This window comes from Lactuca virosa, chromosome 9 (genome assembly GCF_052849685.1).
Source record: "Lactuca virosa cultivar CGN04683 chromosome 9, Lactuca_virosa_CGN04683_v6, whole genome shotgun sequence".
NCBI classification, from domain to species: Eukaryota; Viridiplantae; Streptophyta; class Magnoliopsida; order Asterales; family Asteraceae; genus Lactuca; species Lactuca virosa.
The window spans coordinates 273,146,435-273,165,809 of NC_136434.1; positions in this window are offsets into that span (position 1 = coordinate 273,146,435).

Consider the following 19,375-nt stretch of genomic DNA (forward strand, 5'->3'; position numbering starts at 1 on the left):
TGGGTGTCTACTCTCACCCACCGCTTCCTTGACTGGTGGAGGGTCGTTAGCCGAACGAGTAGGATAAGACTTTAACTCTCATTAAAAGTATAATGAATTATAAAGTAACTATACATTATTAATTCCCAATCTTAGTTACTTTAGGAAAATGTGAAATAGGTGCTAGCCTATAAAATTACACTTTGTACCTTACCAAGTCGTTAGTGGAGCGTGTGTGGTTAACCGGCACACTAACAAGGACTAGTAAGTGTGGCAAAGGGTAACTTGACTTTATTATAGATCGGTGGAGCGTGTGTGGTTAACCGGCACATCGATTAGGTAATATAGTGAAGGGTACCAAGTCAATTTGTATGGTTATTCACACATTGTTTGTGATCCTCGGCATCCCAGTCACAAACTTGAGAGGGCACAATCGAGATTTAAACATGCCATTGAAAAGTTCAATGTATCTCAAAAGATCTAGGAGTTTCAAATCCAATAAAACCTAATAATAAAATATTTCGCTCTTATGGTGGAAATTGGTAAATCGTCATTTACCTACCTTCAAATATTTTATAGCTTGGATTACGGCATCCCTCTTCCAACTATAAATAGTTTGTTGGATCCTAGCCTTAATATTTCATTTGGGTGACTTATTAAGGACTCTTAATCTAATGAAACTTGTCTTTCTTTTCTTTCAGATGTCTTCCAACAATGCTTCTGGCTCAAACCCAACAGGCTCCTTTTCCCTTATGAACTTGTGTGGGAAAGTCACTTTTGATGGATCCAACTTCAATGAGTGGATCAGAAACATCAGGATGATTACCCGCTATGAGGACAAGGAGTATGTTCTCGATAGGGAGCTTAAGGTTGTGAATGAAGCCACTGCTACTCCTGAAGAGTTTGCGGAGTTTGTTGCACATGAAAAGGATGCTACTAAAGTAGCATGCATCATGATGGCCACCATGACTCCTGAACTTCAAAAATCCTATGAAGATTTTTACCCCTATGAGATGCACCAGGATCTGATGGAAAGGTACCATCAGAGCGCGCGTCAGGAGAGGTATGAAATCATCTCCTCCATGATAACAACCAGAATGAAAGATGGTGAACCCATCACCGGTCACATGCAGAAAATGCAAAGGTTTGTTGACCGGTTATTGAAGCTCAATGTGGACTTTCCTGAAGAAATGGCGATTGACATCATTCTCCATTCCTTACCTCCAAGTTATGATCAGTTTCGTATGACTTATCATATGAACAAGGAGGAAGTCACACTGAGTAAACTTCAAGGACTTTTAAGGACATCTGAAAATGGCCTTAAGAGTAAAGCGGTTATTACTTCTACTTCTACTCCTTCAGTAGCCCCTGTTCTTGCGATTGGGCAGAGAAAGGGTAAGAAGAGGAAAACCCCTTCGAAGGGTACCAAGGGTAAGCCCCTTGATGGTTCCGCTTCTAGTGGGACAAAGAAAGGTCCCATCACTCCTTCCTCAAACCCAAAGGAAGCACAATGCTTCTATTGTCAAGAAAAGGGGCATTGGAAGCGAAGCTGCCCCAAATACTTGCAAGATGTAAAGGATGGGAAAGTTAAACCCACCCATGCAGGTATTTATACAATATTGTCTAATAACTCATCTAATGCTAATTCTTGGGTGCTTGATACATGTTGTGGTATTCATATTTATACTGATTTGCAGGGTCTAAGAAGAAGTGAGCAAGTGGAGCACGAGAAGATAAACTTAGTCATGGGCAACAGGAAAGCATCACCTGTCACCAAGATAGGAGTTTATTCTTTATTGCTAAATAATGGGTTAATGTTATATTTGAATAAATGTTGTTACTCGCCAGAAATGGCGAGAAATATTATTTCTTTTCATGGCTTGTACAAACAAGGGTTTACATTTTTATTTGATAATAATAATGGTGCTATTAATGTTTACTACAATGATGTATTTTACTTTAAAGCATTACCTTGTGATGGTGTATATGAAGCTGTGAATGTTGTAGACAATCTAGGAAATAATGTGTTGTATATTGATTCTTCGAATAGCTTGGATAAAGCATCCTTGTGGCATTGTCGTCTTGGACATGTCAACAAGAAGCGCATAGGCCAACTCCAAAAGGCTGGAGTCTTGGAATCATTTGACCTAAAGTCGGATGATAGTTGCGAGTCTTGTTTACTTGGAAAAATGACGAAGTCACCCTTCACAGGTACTTGTGATAGGGGTGAAGGTTTGTTGGACCTGGTACACACAGATGTGTGTGGGCCCTTCAGAGTTGCTACAAGAGATGCTACTCGCTATTATGTGACTTTTACAGATGCTTATAGCAGATATGGATATATCTACTTAATCAAGTATAAGTCAGAAACCTTTGAAAAGTTCAAAGAGTTTAAGCACGAAGTTGAGAATCAATTGGGCAGGAACATCAAGATGCTCCGATCCGATCGGGGAGGAGAGTATCTTAGCATTGAGTTCCTTGACTATCTTAAGGAATGTGGGATTGTCTCACAATTGACACCTCCCAGAACACCACAGTTGAATGGTGTAGCTGAGAGGCGCAATCGAACCTTGTTGGATATGGTTCGTTCCATGATGAGTCGAGCTTCGTTACCAATCTCTTTCTGGGGGTATGCCTTAGAGACTGCCGCCCATATCCTTAATCTAGTCCCTAGTAAAAAGGTTGCCAAAACACCTCACGAGATGTGGAATGGGAAAGTTCCCAATTTAGACCACATCAAGATTTGGGGTTGTGAAGCTTTCGTGAGGCGTGAGACTCATGATAAGCTTGAACCTCGAAGTGAGAGGTGTATTTTCATCGGCTACCCACAGAGATACTTTGGTTACCTCTTCTACAGACCCAGTGATAATGTGGTCTTTGTAGCAAGAAGAGGAGTCTTTCGTGAGAGAGAATTTATAAGCCAAGGGGACAGTGGGAGGCAAATTGACCTTGAAGAGCTTCAAGAGTCAAGCGGTGAAGGAACCTTAAATACTATCAACCAACCTGAGGAGGAAACTCCTGTTGATCCGATAGATGAGTCTGTACCTCCGAGGCGTTCCACTAGGGTGAGGAACACACCTGATTTTTATTATGGTTATCACATCACCACTGAAGGTGATACATTTATTAGTGATAGTACACTAATAGATTTGGATGAACCTAATATTTACAGGGAAGCCATGGCAGGCCCCGAGTCTGCTAAATGGAAGGAGGCTATGGACAGCGAGATTCAGTCCATGTATGACAATCAAGTGTGGAACTTGATTGACAATGTACCAGGTCGTAAGACAGTTGGGTGCAAATGGATCTTTAAAAAGAAGACCGACATGGATGGGAAGGTACACACTTACAAAGCGCGACTGGTTGCGAAGGGCTTTACTCAAACTCCGGGAGTTGACTATGATGAGACCTTCTCACCAGTAGCGAAAATTAAGTCTATTAGGGTCTTACTGGCCATAGCTGCATTTCATGATTATGAAATATGGCAAATGGATGTCAAAACTGCTTTCCTTAATGGAAAGTTGGCTGAGGATGTTTACATGGCTCAGCCAGAGGGTTTTGTCGATGCTAAGTACCCTAATAGAGTATGTAAGCTTGAGAAATCCATTTATGGATTGAAACAAGCATCTCGTAGATGGAATCTTTGCTTCGACGAGAAAGTCAAAGAGTTTGGTTTCTCGAGGAGCGAAGATGAGTCATGTGTATATGTTAGGGCTAGTGGGAGTATAGTTAGCTTTTTGGTGTTGTATGTGGATGACATACTACTCATAGGAAATGACGTCCCAACCTTGCAGGAGGTGAAGTCCTGGCTTGGGAAGTGTTTCGCAATGAAGGACCTTGGAGAAGCTGCCTATATCCTAGGGATAAGGATATTAAGAGATAGGAGTAAGAGACTAATTGGACTTAGTCAAAGTGCTTACTTGGATAAGGTGCTGAAGAGGTTCAGCATGCAAGAATCCAAGAAAGGGGAATTACCCATCCAAAGTAATGCCAAGCTGAGTAAGACTCAGAGTCCGAGTATAGAGGCTGAGATAGTTGAGATGAGTTATATACCATATGCTTCCGCTGTGGGCTCTATCATGTATGCTATGACTTGTACTCGCCCTGATGTGGCCTTTTCTTTGAGCATGGTCAGTAGATATCAAGGGGAACCCAGGCAAGGCTCACTGGACTGCGGTAAAGAACATTCTCAAGTATCTGTGGAGGACTAAGGACTGGGTCCTTACCCTCGGAGGCAGTGATGACTTGAGAGTGGAAGGATATAGCGATGCTAGCTTTCAGACTGATAGGGATAATTTCCGCTCTCAGTCAGGCTGGGTCTTTATCCTAAATGGAGGGGCAATTACTTGGAAAAGTTCCAAGCAGGAGACAGTAGCTGATTCTACTTGTGAATTAGAGTACATAGCAGCGAGTGAAGCAGCAAAGGAGGCGATATGGCTAAAGAACTTCATCGGAGACCTTGGAGTTGTACCAGCTATAAAGGAGCCAATGGAGATTTTCTGTGACAGCGAAAGTGCGATTGCTTTGGCTAAGGAACCAAGAGATCACGGGAGATCTAGGCACATTGACAGAAAATACCATTTCATCAGACATCGAATAGAAGAAGGACTCCTCGTGGCTAAGAGGGTATCATCAAATGAGAACCCAGCAGATCCCCTCACGAAGGGACTGAGTAGGATTAAGCATTTACAGCATGCGAGGCGCATCGGGCTGAAGGATGATATTAGTTTCAACAACTAGATTTTTGAAACTTGTAAAATGTAATTGACATTTTGATGATTAAATAAAAGTTGTTATTTATTTATGAGTAAAGTGTTACTATCTTATGTTAATCGTTTACTATGGTTTCAATTTTGCATGTTTTGACTTCCAGAATAATTATTTTATTCGAACTTTCCACAGTCGGTCATATGTCGGAAGTAGATATGAATCAAGACTGTCATGAATTTGGTTTGTATGATATGTCTAAATGGTATTAGACATAGCAATAGTTGCTGCAACATTCATGAGTGCTCATAAGTTCTGAGTATTGGATTCAACCCACGCTCACTTGCATCACTTCATGGAATTTATCTCGAGTGATCGTGAGACGGTAATATCATATAAATCTTTAAACTTAGAGATATGAGTTGTTGACTATGAGTTGGTTATCCAGTGATTGTACGAAAACGCATTGGTAATTCGATGTTATAAAACGTGCTTTTGTGCATAATTCAACAAGTGGTCAGTACAAGCGTATGAGTCGAAGTTTATCTGTTCCTTCTAGAAATAGAAGCGATATCTGGGCCCCTCGATGTTTTGGTTTTGACTTATGTACCGGGCCCGGTCAGAACCTAATTGATGTGTTCAATTTAGTTCTATGTCAAAACAAATCAGAGATCGAGAAACAAATGCTGGACAATAAGTAAGACCATGTTCCATGTGTTTGTCCGGCTGATATCTTGAGAGCAGAGGATTATATGATCACTTATCTTAAATGGTGTATCATTATTATCTCAGTTCCAAGAGACTTTGAAAGAGCTACGATTGCTAGTCGGATCCTGAAGTCATATCTGCAAATACAGTTATTAGACTTATCCAAGTGGGAGACTGTTGGATATAGTGTCTAAGTCCATAACTTTATTTGGTATGTACTTGACCCGACCCGGCATGGTCCATTTGGGTTGCATGGCATTGCAATACTTGGATAGACTAAATGAGAGAAAGGACACTTGTGATTATTAATATATTATAAGTTCTAATATATTAATAATAGTATTATTTAATTAGTATTGATCAAGTATTAATTTAGAATTAATTTGGTGATCAAAATGAGACTAATTAAATACATAGGGTTGATTATGACAATCATCTAATCTTTTATGGTGGATTCATGATCCATGGTTTATTGTGATTTGGAGCTCCATGGATATGGGAGTTACAAACCCATGGATCATTAGAAATCAAGAGTCATGACAATTAAGGGCATTCATGTGTAAACCCTAATTGTGACAACACTATAAAAGGAACCCTATAGCTAGCAAAATCGGACTAGTTGATTCTAAGAGGGCATAACCGATTTTGAGTATTAGTGACATTCTCTCAAGTTATTCCAAGTCTTGTGGTGTTGTGTGAAGCATTTGAGGCACAACATTTGGGGTGCTAGGCTCACAAAGTCTTCAAGGAATCCAAGCAACAATAAAGGTATGTACTTCTACTAGTTTTTATATTACATATTCCCCATGCCATGCTAGTTAGGAAGTAAACCTTGAAAAATCAAATTTGCATGTATATTAGAGAAAACATAGATTCAAGGTTTATAGGGTTGCATATACACCATAGGAGTGTTAGAATGCTCAAAACCCATCATAATTAACATTTGATGATGAATAAAAGTTGTTGTTTATTTATGAGTAAAGTGTTGCTATCTTTTGTCAATCGTTTACTATCGTTTCATTTTGCATGTTTTGACTTCCAGAATAATTATGTTATGGTATCTCAAAATCCTTATCCCTGAAAATGTTAAAACTGTAAAGAAATGGGGGTATGAACTCACTTGATTAGGAGTGACTAGGATGAATAACAACAACAAGATGCTTGGTATGCTAAGTGAAGTCACGAGCACAGTACGGTCCTATTAAGGACATATTAACATGTATAGGCCTACAAATAGTGTCTAACCCACTAACAATCATAGGATACACCCTTAGGATGTAGGAAACACTCACAATGAAGTGTTAGAATCAAGAATGAGGGACAAGAAAGTGTTCACGGCCAAACCTCCATGGGTTCACGGCTCAAGAGGTGTTCACGGCCCATGAACACATGAAGGGTTTACAGCCAAAGATGTGTTCACGGCCCAAGAACACATGAATACTTGAAGGGTTTACGGGCCATTCATGAAGGGTTCACGGCCGTGAACTCTTGAAGACCATGAAGATGGTGATGAAAAAGTGATGAATCAAGGCTAGAATCATGGGGTTTCTAAGCATGAACAAGTAAGGGATGGAATACTTACGTTTTGAGGTCTTTAAGAGTGTTCACGGTTGAAGATAGTTGAGAGAGAATGGGGATGTTCACGGCTGGAGCTTGAAGAAATGAGGAGAAAAATGTGTGAATCACACACACACACACACACACACACACATATATATATATATATATATATATATATATATATATATATATATATATATATATATATATATATATATATATATATTGTCACACCCCCAAACCTGAACGGCAGAAACATTCGGGGGCGTAGGACGTCATGTACAGTATCATAACAATTGAATAGTAAAGAAAGTACACACCACCATAACATATATTTGAAAAGTTTACATGATAGTTGTTTTACATATTTCAAAAGTCAAATACAATATGATGTTCCAAAAGATATTACTAACGCCAGAGCATTAGTCCCCAAAAGCAGTTGCTAACCTGGTTTAGCGATTTCCTAAGAATACAAGTTATTTCAAAGAAAAAGTGTCAACATTTAAGTTGGTGAGTTCATAAGTATATATTTGTATAAATGTATGCCATTCGAAAGTTCGTGTTCCTTTTCCGGAAAATCCGATATATTCTCATAAAAGGAGTTATGAATCTTTGTTTGTATAGTATGAATGTATCGAACCAGGAAAAACCTATATTTTCCTAACAGTGATGAGTACTCTCAAATGTCCGAGACTATGATTTTGTAAGTAAATATGTCATACTTAAAATAATGATGCATAGTTTTATTAGTAAACAAAACTATAAGAAGTTTGTAATTTCGCGTAAAGATAATTGTAATATTACTTTTCCCGCAAAAAGATAAATACCATAATAATTGTCTATCCTGTATTATGAACATGCTTATAATACCCTATTATATAGTTATTACCCCCCGAGCATGATTGAGTTATGTATTACTACGTGCATGAGTGATTGTTTCCGCGTGTTGTGAGCTCCTCATAACCATACTAGACCCAGTACCTAATGTTGACATTTGTCACCCCGGGGACTGTAGCTAACAGTCAGGGTGCGGAGTCGTCAGCCCCGTATAGATCTATACACACTTGTCACCAACCTAAAATTCCAAGGGTTTTCGTCTTTTGTCGGCATAGCTCTTTTGTCTATCTATTGAGGCTTTCAGTCGTTCACGGATTTGGACAATCTTTTTAGTCGTATCTCTAATGATTTCCGGATCAGTGAGAGTTTATCAGGGACTAGGCCTCTCGCCACTGCGTGTCACCCACTTCCGTCCAGCACATAGGTGATCTGCACTTGCGGCCGTAGAGGGTTTCAAAAGGAGCAGTCTTGAGGCTAGTGTGATAACTGTTGTTATACGAGAATTCAACTAACAGTAAATGGATGTCCCATCCTTACCGAAGTCTATTACACAAGCTCGTAACATGTCCTCTAGGGTTTGGATATTGAAATCTTTAGCCGATCTAGTTTCATAGGTTTTGGAAGAGGGTATCCCTCTTACTATTTTTAGTTATGAAGAAGGATGTCATATACCTATCTCATAGCGCAAGTAATATAATTACCAACACACTAGGTAATATTAATTATTAATTATACGTTTGACGCATTAGGTCCTCTACCACTTCGCATGCTTCACGAGTGGTTCCCTCTGTTCTCTGTCCTATTTTTGGTGGAAATGATTTGTTATCTCCTTGTATCTATATAGGGTGTCCTTCTCAGGTGTGTTGAATCTCTGTCATTGTATTGATTGCCCTAGTTGAAGTTGTAGAGATTTAATATCCTATGGTAACTGTCTCTTTCTCTAAAGGGTGTAGGTGATAGGAAAGTTGGGCTTATTGAAGGATTTGGTTTGTTTGGTTAGAGAGACGGCATTTTCCCGCTATAGGGTTAAAGATGAAACGGTGGCAAGACTTAAACAAAGTTTCCAAGTTCAATTCTATTGAACTTCAATAGATTAGGTCAACAAGGATAGTGTAGTGAGTTGCTAAAACAGTTTATGACATGAACTGTTTACATAGCCAAAGCATGGATTGATAGTGATGATCTTTAAAGGAAACAAGAAGTTTGTCATAATAGTTGGGGTACAAGTTACATAGAATTCGGAAAACTTGACCTTGAAGTAGGTCTACAATACACCACACAGGGAAAACTTGACAGCATAGAGATCTAGTAACACAGTGCTAGCTAGACCGAAAAGTTTACATGAAAATAGTACTAATCGGAGTACATACGAAGGTTATTCCATAAACCAACAGAAAGAGCGAGTAGAGTGACCTCTACTCGTGATGTGAACTGCTTGGATGAGCCTTTGGTTCTGCCAACTGACGCTCCATCTTGCACATACGACTTTCATACATTGCCTGGTGTGCTCGAAGTTTTCTGACTGCAGTTTGAGTTGTAGTTAGCTCTCTCTGTAGAGCTTCATTATGATTCACGATTCTTCCATGGGCTAATCCTAACTGTCGGATACGAACTGTATTGACCCCGGTGTTCGCATCATTCTCCTCGGTTCGTTGGATAGTTGCCCTTCCTTGCTCATCATTGCGAGCAATTCGGCGAACCATTATAGGAAGGACTCTGTCTGCTGAGCCTCCCTCGCTCAGATTGTAGAAGTTCCGGTCTCCATTGAACGGAATGGGTTGACCCTGTTCACGACTCCACCTATTCAGGTTCATTGCCCATAGAGGTGTCGAGCCTTGAAATCCCGGTCGAGGATTAGGATTTTGGATTGGAGTTACTAAGGGTAGGTTATTGTTTTCATGATCTAAGTCGGAGTCCTCTTGCATTTCTTCCTTGAATTCTTCTTCTTCCTCGAAAATTTCTTCTGGATCCTTTCCCGGATCATTCTCTATCCATCATCTATTGCCTTGGTTCGGGTAGTAGGGGTCCCTTGGTAAGTGAAATCCGGCCATTGAGTCTGCGCGAGAATAGGGATAAGAGAATGGTCTAAGAACGAAGGCATGTAAATTCGAACATGGAGGTTTAAACTATTGTATTTACAAAATACTCCTATAGTATTCTAAATGTTATGTTTGATTCTAAATATTTATGTTTGGTAAGTTTTAGACTTGTCGTTTACTGCAACTATTCCCTGACGTATGTTAGTCGGCTCTCGGATAAATATAGTTGATCACGCTATATTTATCCCAGTCCCGATTACATATTCCAAGGCATACTTGTAGTGTACAACTCATATATAATACTTCTATATTGTTTTCCTTATGATACTGTTATTGTTATGAAATGTATGCATGTATACTTTTTAATAAAATTTATATTTTTAAAAGTATGTCTCTTAATCAGAGTGTTTTTGACCAGTTGTGTTTATAGTTGTATATCGAAAATAAACAGTTTTGATATACTTAGTTCACTATAAACAATGCTCTGATACCAATCTGTCACACCCCCAAACCTGAACGGCGGAAACATTCGGGGGCGTAGGACGTCATGTACAGTATCATAACAATTGAATAGTAAAGAAACTACACACCACCATAACATATATTTGAAAAGTTTACATGATAGTTGTATTACATGTTTCAAAATTCAAATACAATATGATGTTCCAAAAGATATTACTAACGCCAGAGCATTAGTCCCCAAAAGCAGTTGCTAACCTGGTTTAGCGATTTCCTGAGAATACAAGTTATTTCAAAGAAAAAGTGTCAACATTTAAGTTGGTGAGTTCATAAGTATATATTTGTATAAATGTATGCCATTCGAAAGTTCGTGTTCGTTTTCCAGAAAATCCGATATTTTCTCATAAAAGGAGTTATGAATCTTTGTTTGTATAGTATGAATGTATCGAACCAGGAAAAACCTATATTTTGCTAACAGTGAGGAGTAGTCTCAAATGTCCGAGACTATGATTTTGTAAGTAAATATGTCATACTTAAAATAATGATGCATAGTTTTATTAGTAAACAAAACTATAAGAAGTTTGTAATTTCGCATAAAGATAATTGTAATATTACTTTTCCTGCAAAAACATAAATACCATAATAATTGTCTATCCTGTATTATGAACATGCTGATAATACCCTATGATATAGTTATTACCCCCCGAGCATGATTGATTTATGTATTACTACGTGCATGAGTCATTGTTTCCTCGTGTTGTGAGCTCCTCATAACCATACTAGCCGCAGTACCTAATGTTGACATTTGTCACCCCGGGGACTGTAGCTAACAGTCAGGGTGCGGAGTCGTCAGCCCCGTATAGATCTATACACACTTGTCACGCTCTCCCTCCAGGAGACTCTGGTTATAGGTGGGGACTTTTGTTTGGTACAAACAAAGCCATATGACATCACATGATTGCTAACAACGAGTTCACGAGTAATATGATGAAAAACCTTTTGTATGAAATGATTACCCTTTCTACATTGTTAACAAAGGCATAATAACGAGTTGTGATTTCTTAAAAAAACATGATGATGTAGTTGAAATGGTTACCCTTGTAGTATGCAAACGTATAAATAAAACGTATTTCATTTATAAAACATATTGTATCCCTTGAGGGTATAGTTGCGATGTGTGATGTTTTACATGTTAACAACTTCATATGATAGTTATAACAATAGTAAGATAAGTATAGCAAAAGATTGATGTTTTTCATACGAGTTTAACCGTGTGTTTACTTGTATTCCCGCCCCCCCCCCCCTTAAAAGTGTTTAAAAGCATTTAAAAAGCATTTGAAAACTTAGTGATAGGGGTATGAACTCACTTGGTAGATCGAAGAAGGTGAGACAAAGATCGAGCAGAACTTCGACTGGAGAAAGCTGATTTCTCGGGATTCTCGGGAATCTCGGGAGCCTAACACTTACTTCGGGACTTGGATGTGCAAACCGGGATGGCTTCGAGGGGTTAAACGCAGAGCATAAGCACTAGAAAGAGAGGAATTGAGCATTAAACCCGGAACCCCTTGGGTTCTATTTATAGGCTGATTTTGGGGTCTCACGTCGTGAACCTGAAGAAGTCCACGTCGTGAAAGTCTCTCCCACATCGTGAAGCTTGATCTTATCTCTTCCATGGACGCGACGTCTGCTGGCCAGGTCTGGAACCCATCAATCAAAATCTCACGTCGTGAGCTTCTGGCTCACGTCGTGGGCTGCCTGACAGTCTCGGGTTTCGTGTCCCGAACTTGTAAAATCCGTAACTTTCGCGTACGAGCTCCGATTTCGACGTTCTTTACATGCACGCGTAGGTGAGATTATGCTCTACAACTTTCGTTTAGACTCCGTCGGCTAATTTTGAATTTATTTTTAATATTGTATTTTTAACAGGCCGGGACTGGAAAAGTCCGTTAAAAATCCATAACTTCTTCATCCGACGTCCGATTTTGTCTGTCTTTTTACCGTTGTACTAATATTGTTGAGATCTTCGATTCTCGTTAAGGTTGCGTTGGCTAAAAGTCGCTCGATCTCTATTTCGAGTTTTTAGCTGTCTACTGCTATGTCTGAAACTTTGAAAAATCATAACTTCCTCATACGAAGTCAGATTTTGACGTTCTTTTTATGTAAGTTTATGGTTCAATGATATCTACGACTTTGATTTAGATACCTAAAGCTGAAAAGTATTTTATTGAAATTTCGTATTTTACGCTTAACAGTGTTTTGCCGGTTTTGTTGAGGATTTTCGATTGGTCATAACTTCTTCGTTATAACTCAGATTTTTGTGTTCTTTATATTTTTGAAAACTTTGATACGATATCTACCACTTAGTACATTCACATTGAGATTTTCGAACATTTCATTTTTGACGTTATTCCTATTATATTAAGATAGGTTACCAAACTCGACTTTGGATCGTTACATTGATTCGAAATATCGGGTTGTTATATATATATATATATATATATATATATATATATATATATATATATATATAATCTTGAGACTATTTCCCATATTTTTTTCCATTGCCAGGTTGCCTCGCAAATTTGGAGGAGGGTAGCAATGTGGTTGGACGTTGATCTTCTGGTATTTTATTTAGCAGTAAATATGGTGGACTGGATAGATGTGAGACCAGTGGCGAGATCAGAAAGGGTTATCAAAGATCTATTTTTATGGTAGTCATTTTGGTGCTTTGGACTTAGGAAAATGTTGTTTTGTTCCGTCAAATTTGAGTTTAAAAAGCATCTTATTTTAGATAGTATTGTTGATAATTCTTTTCATTGGTTTGCGTATAGAAAAATGCTAGGGTTAATTGGGTCTCTTGGATGCCAAACTCAATCCTGCATTAACTGTTTTTGTTTTTTGCTAGATTCTAGCTAGCCTTCTTTTTTAATATATTGCTGCCGTTAAAAAAATTAACTAAACATAAATCCACATAAATGGTTTTTAAGAAATAAGTATTTATATTTTATATATTTTACGTAGAAAAATTTGTATGCAAAATGATCAATAAATTCATAAAAATTACTAATATTATGTATAATTGGTAATAAAGCAATAGGGTAAAGTTCAAAATTTCTTCAATTTTAGAAAACCCTCGGAAAAAAAAGTAAACACATCAAAACTTGGAGCGGGTTTTCTTCATGTAGAAACAAAAGAGGTGGAAATGGAAACCGGTAAAATGAGAGAGACAAAACAACATCGGAGATATGAAACAATGATGGAAATGCGAAGTGGCATCGACACCAAGAGCCTGAGACGAGACGAAATAGGTAGGACGAAGGTGTCAAGCAACAAAGGAGTAGCATGTAACGCTCGATTCTGTTATAAGCTTCATTTTTTTAATTAATCAAATTTTTCATCCGGGACTCGACGAGTTGGAAGCTCCAACTCGTCGTGTCGAGAGGGTTTTTGGCCATGGGTATTTCCGGACCAACTCGACGAGTCGGGGTGTCCCAACTCGGCGAGTTGGTGGCCGTGAAGAAACCCTAATTTATAGGGTGTTGCACCCTATTTAAGGACCTTAAACCCCATTGACTAGCCTCCCTACCATCCGCCTTATCTAAAAACCCTAATATCATACATTATCCTTCTAGATTGAGTGTGTGAGCTTGTGGTGAAGCTTTGAGAGTTGGTTTTTGGTGTTCTTTGGAAAGAGCTTGAAGTTAGATGTAACACCGTAAATTTTCAAATAAAATTTTCATTTAAAATCGCATAATTCTCATAAAACATTTTATGAAAATATTATTTATTTAATTAAAAATCGCAACTCCATAATTATTTGATTCAAATTCAGGATCCTCAAAACATAACTCCTTCACTGATGTGTACAATCAAGCTGGTGCCTTCCCGCGATCCTGAGAAACCTGAAACACATAACACATAACACGGTAAGCACGAAGCTTAGTGAGTTCCCCAAAATACCACACACACAGCTCATTAGCCACTCGAGGCTATATCACTGTAAGACCCTCCGGTCAATGTGTCTCAGTGGGACCCTCGAGTCCCATGATTCGTTGGACCCAATGGTCCGGTCTGTAAAGCTCCGCATAGCATAAATCACAAACACATAATGCACAGCACAAAACATAAGGCAAGATAACATAATAGTCAATGTAAGAACATAAGACCCTCAGGTCACGCATAAGTACCACTCTAGGTAAAGTATAGTGAGAAGACTCACCTTGCGAACAAGCAAGCAAATATCCTCGAACTCGAATCTCGAACTAGCCACCGCCTAACACATAGGGTAAATATCTCTAATTAATACTCGATTCTCGACTCTAAGTAACCACATGTTATTCTTCTCTCTCTAACTCTCGAATTGGGTAAAAGACCATTTTACCCCTCCATGGTCTCCATTACTCATGTTGACCAAACCCTAAAGTCAACATAAGTCAACTCGAGTCAACAGTCCATGTTTGACCCGACTCGTCGAGTGCACTCTTGCGACTCGTCGAGTCCCCTCGTTTCCTCAAAAGTCTCAAGAAAGTCCAGCTGAACTCGTCGAGTTGACCCCCAACTCGTCGAGTTATCACACAATCAAACCCATCGAGGCAAACCCTCACCGACTCGTCTAGTCGGCTCCTTGACTCGGCGAGTCCATTCAGACTCATAACTAATCCAGTCGTTTTCAAGGCAGAGAACCTTCCCAAATTCTAGATCTGCACTCCTAAGGCTCATTAATCACGTAAAGTCACAAACTTTATGTTCATACATGGCATTTTGAGCTTAAAATGCCAGAACACACCTCAAAAAGGGTTTTTCACTTAAGATCAATATTATGGTTGGATAAAGCGGGGACTTTTGGACTCTAGAGACCTCACATGGTCCAGATCTGAAGTTTAATCCCTCTCAATGAACATAAAACACTCAAGCTCCTCATATTTGGGTGGAAAAACCCTAGATTCATAAAATCATGAGATCTATACAAAATAATGAGAAAGGTGCAAGCTTTATACCTTTCCCAGAAGCTCTGAAGAGGAACAATATCAGATCTAGCAGCACCTTCTTGTCCCTTGGCTTGGAATTCTTCTCTCCTCTTCACAAGATGCACCAAACACTCACAATTAGCCAAGCACTCTTTCTCAAAGCTCAAAGGTCGTCTAGGGATTGTTCTTAGGGAAGTGTAGCCGCAAATAAGGCTATAAGTGCATTTAAATATGCCCCAACCCACGGAAATTAGGGTTTCTCTGCCCAGCACCTACTCGGCGAGTCATCTCTCTGACTCGTCGAGTCCACTCATTAAATCCACGTGGCCAACCCGACCCTACTCGGCGAGTCGGACTCACAACTCGTCGAGTTACTCCATACATCTCAAAGATAAACACACATTAATGCATCTGAAAGTCTGGATGTTACAATTCTCCCCCACTTGAATTAGATTTCACCCTCGGAATCGCTTCTCGACGTCACATAGATCGAACCCAAAAACCCTAAAAGTACCATCGAAAGGATCTCACACCACACAACCAACTTCCTCCATAGACACCTGAAACCAAATAGGAACTCCCAAACCCGAAAGAGGACATACCCTTCTGCCGCTACGATACCCCTTTTGACTCACCAGAATTTGAAAACTCTAGTGGCCTGTCTCACTGCCCGAACGGTCTCTCAAGCTATCATCATGTTATTCGCTCCTCGAATAACGGACCCTACAAACTCATTGCCCCTCTGATTCTCTCGTAGCGACTGATAGAAACAAGTCAAAGCCCAAAAATTTTCAACCGATCACTCATACCAGACATACTAACAATCCATATCATACTCCAAGGAATGAAAGGGTCACATTACACCAGAGACCCATCCAATATACTGCAATCGAAATCCCATATGAACAAAGAACTCTCAATACCCTGCCCTCAAACACAAGAAAATAATCATGGTTGCTCAGAAGCATCCTCTGACATCTAATAATCATAATCCCCAGCTCCCTCTCGGATATCCCCTTCAACACTGAGCACCAGGTCAACTCCCAACCCAACTGTTGAACCTCCAAAGGTTACCCGTTTCATACCCCAAAACGTCTCACTGACTTTCTTTTCACAACAACTATCTTGGCCCATTGTGACGCACAAGTCACGAAGTTAATCCCAACTGAAATCGTCTCACCCTCGACCTCTGCCGCCTACTACTCATTAGTTCCATGGGTCTCGCGCTCCTTCCCATACAAACGAACTGACCCACTCAGGTCTAAGACATCAGATGACACACAATACCCCTCAAAATGGAACCCATATCTGAATCCGGAATCTCATTCGCCTACCCAATTCACCACCAAAGCTAAACTCAAACTCGAGAGTTCGGTCCGACACAGAATTGGAACCACTCGTCCCATTGAAGCGCTCAACTCATGACCCATGACCCGCAACCCACCCGTACATCACTTCCCCAATTCCTTTCGATTGCGATAACCACAACTTAACTCGAAATATAACGATTCCCGACAATTATAGAGACCCCAATCTCGCACCTGGTCCGACCACCAGGTTCCCGAAACTAAAAAAATAAGGCTACCCAAGCCTAAAGCTCTTCTGCGTCATGATCTGACTAGCGAATAGTACGACTCCCCGTAGTATCATAAAATTCCCTTTCACTAACCTGCGAAGGCTACGACTCCCCGCAGGCCTACGACACTCTCTCACTTACTTACGGATGCTACGGCTCCCCGCAGTATCACAACAATCTTTCTCACTGACTCGCCATGGGCTCACTCCATGGTTTTCCCTTGATAATCCGAAGTGATTACTCCCACTCGGATCCACGCACCCTCTTATCACCCCATAATCTCCTCTTCGAGTCATCACCCCACCAAGTTCACTATCGAATACTCCACGGCTCAACATAGATAGGTACACACACCCACCCACGTTATGCATCTCCACTCCTGACGACAACTGTCGTGTCCAACACTTTTTCTCGCTGCTATTCACATTCTTGGATCTCCCATTTGATGACCATTAGCTAAAGGGATCCCACTGGAACCGTAGTCACTTGATACTCCACTTGCCATCTCATAACTCAAGTCTCAAAGTAATCCGAAATTCAGGGCATTCTACTCGGATACCTCGGTACACCATCACAGAACCTCACGATGTCTTGCCTCAACCACTGATCTCCTACTTACGGCATCATACCCAGATACCGCACTGCATCCTTTCAGAATCTCACAACGGATCTTCCTCTCAAACAACTCGTAACGTCGAAATATTCCAACTCTCAATTGAAACACGGAGGAATCGTCGATGACTCAGAACACGTTGACGACAATCCGAAACTCCCTCCTCTAATGCTCAAAACCCATGTAGGAATACTCATATCGATCCTGAATTTGGTTGCCCAATCAACTTCTATCCTTCCCAAGGTGCATATAACAACCCATACATTGAACCAAAAATTCTCAACCGCCGAAACTATCCTTACGAGCCAACCACCTCGAATTTACCATTACAACCTCGAAGAATTCATATCCACCACAAGGTCTCTGACCAATGGCCACCTTCCATGGAGACACTCATCCCTTCCGAAACACGTACAACATGCACTATTTCACTCTGCACCTCGCCTCGACCACCAATAACCCTGGTCTCATATAACCGTACAGTAGGTCACCATATCCATTCCTCTAGCCGTTGTTGAACGAATCTCTGATATCCTCAATAAAATAACCGGTTCTCCCCCACTCAGGGCTCGAACCATCACCATTTGGCACACCAACCATCTATTCTACAGACTGTTTCACCAAGTACATCACACTTACTCTTGGAAAGTACCACAGAACACTCGATGATCTTCCCGATAGGGACAAAGAAACTCCAAACATCCCGAATCTCAGATAAAATCTTCGAAAACTTCCCAACTTGACTGCCCCTAGTCAAGTTGAATGCCTCAGACCGACACACCGTCGGATACTCCGACTATCCCGACACAGTCCTGGCTTTCAATCTGGAAATAATGCACTATTACACACCTCATTTCTGATTCCTCGACCAGTCTCCCAACGTCATTCAAATCTCATACTGACACACCACCATACATCTCAACTGTCACGTAGTAGTCATAACTCTTAGTCTGAAAATTAATGAACTATCACACTCCTTATCTTCGACTCCCCAACCAACATCCCATCATGAGAATTATCATGATAGCAGAGACCTTACTCCCACACTCGATATCCATCATAGACGATGAGAGCCACCGCCTAACATACTCCTCTTGATCACCCGACACTACTGCTAACATATGCCCTACTATACTCAAATAGGGTATATCCTTGTCCTTGACCATCTCAGTCTCCACTGATGATCCTTTCATACTATAATACTACCTTGCGGTAGACAACTGCCCAGATACTCCGGCGAAAGATCGCAACCAATGCTACCCCACAAGGTTTACCTTCAAACTCAGAAACTGAAAACTCAATGGGTCTTCTGCTTCTCACAGGAAAAGGAAATAGCACGACTCTCGTCATCGAAAGTGATGTCTCCACTATTGGCCGTTTGCTCAAATCAGACCGTAATCCTCCATAAAGCACCATCTTTACTCATCCCTGAATCTTGCGACTCCAACTAACATCTCACCAAAAATCTCCCGGAAACTATCTCGATTTCCCTCTGACGATATGCTCCCTTGAACTCGTTCAACATGGCCCTCTGGCCCCACACTCTATCACATCTGATCTCAGTCTAATAAATCACAACAGGATAACTGGTAAAACCAAAAACACTTACCTACTACGAGTCATGGTACTCGAACCATGTTATCTCCCTTCAATCTACTATAAATCATGGTACCCGAACCATGTTATCTCCTCTCAATCTGCTATAAATCATGGTACCCAAACCATGTTATCTCCTCTCAATCTGCTACTTAGAACCTCTGGAGCTCTCTCAGTTTCGAGTACGGGTCCTCTGCTTTCAGTAGTACGAGCCCATACTACCTGCCACATCTACCCATACTTTCCGCACGAATCGTTCCAGATTTCCTAAGTAGCTGCTCAACCTTCTCGATCACACATCCCATTAAACCTGGTCGCTCCCCAGCGAATACTC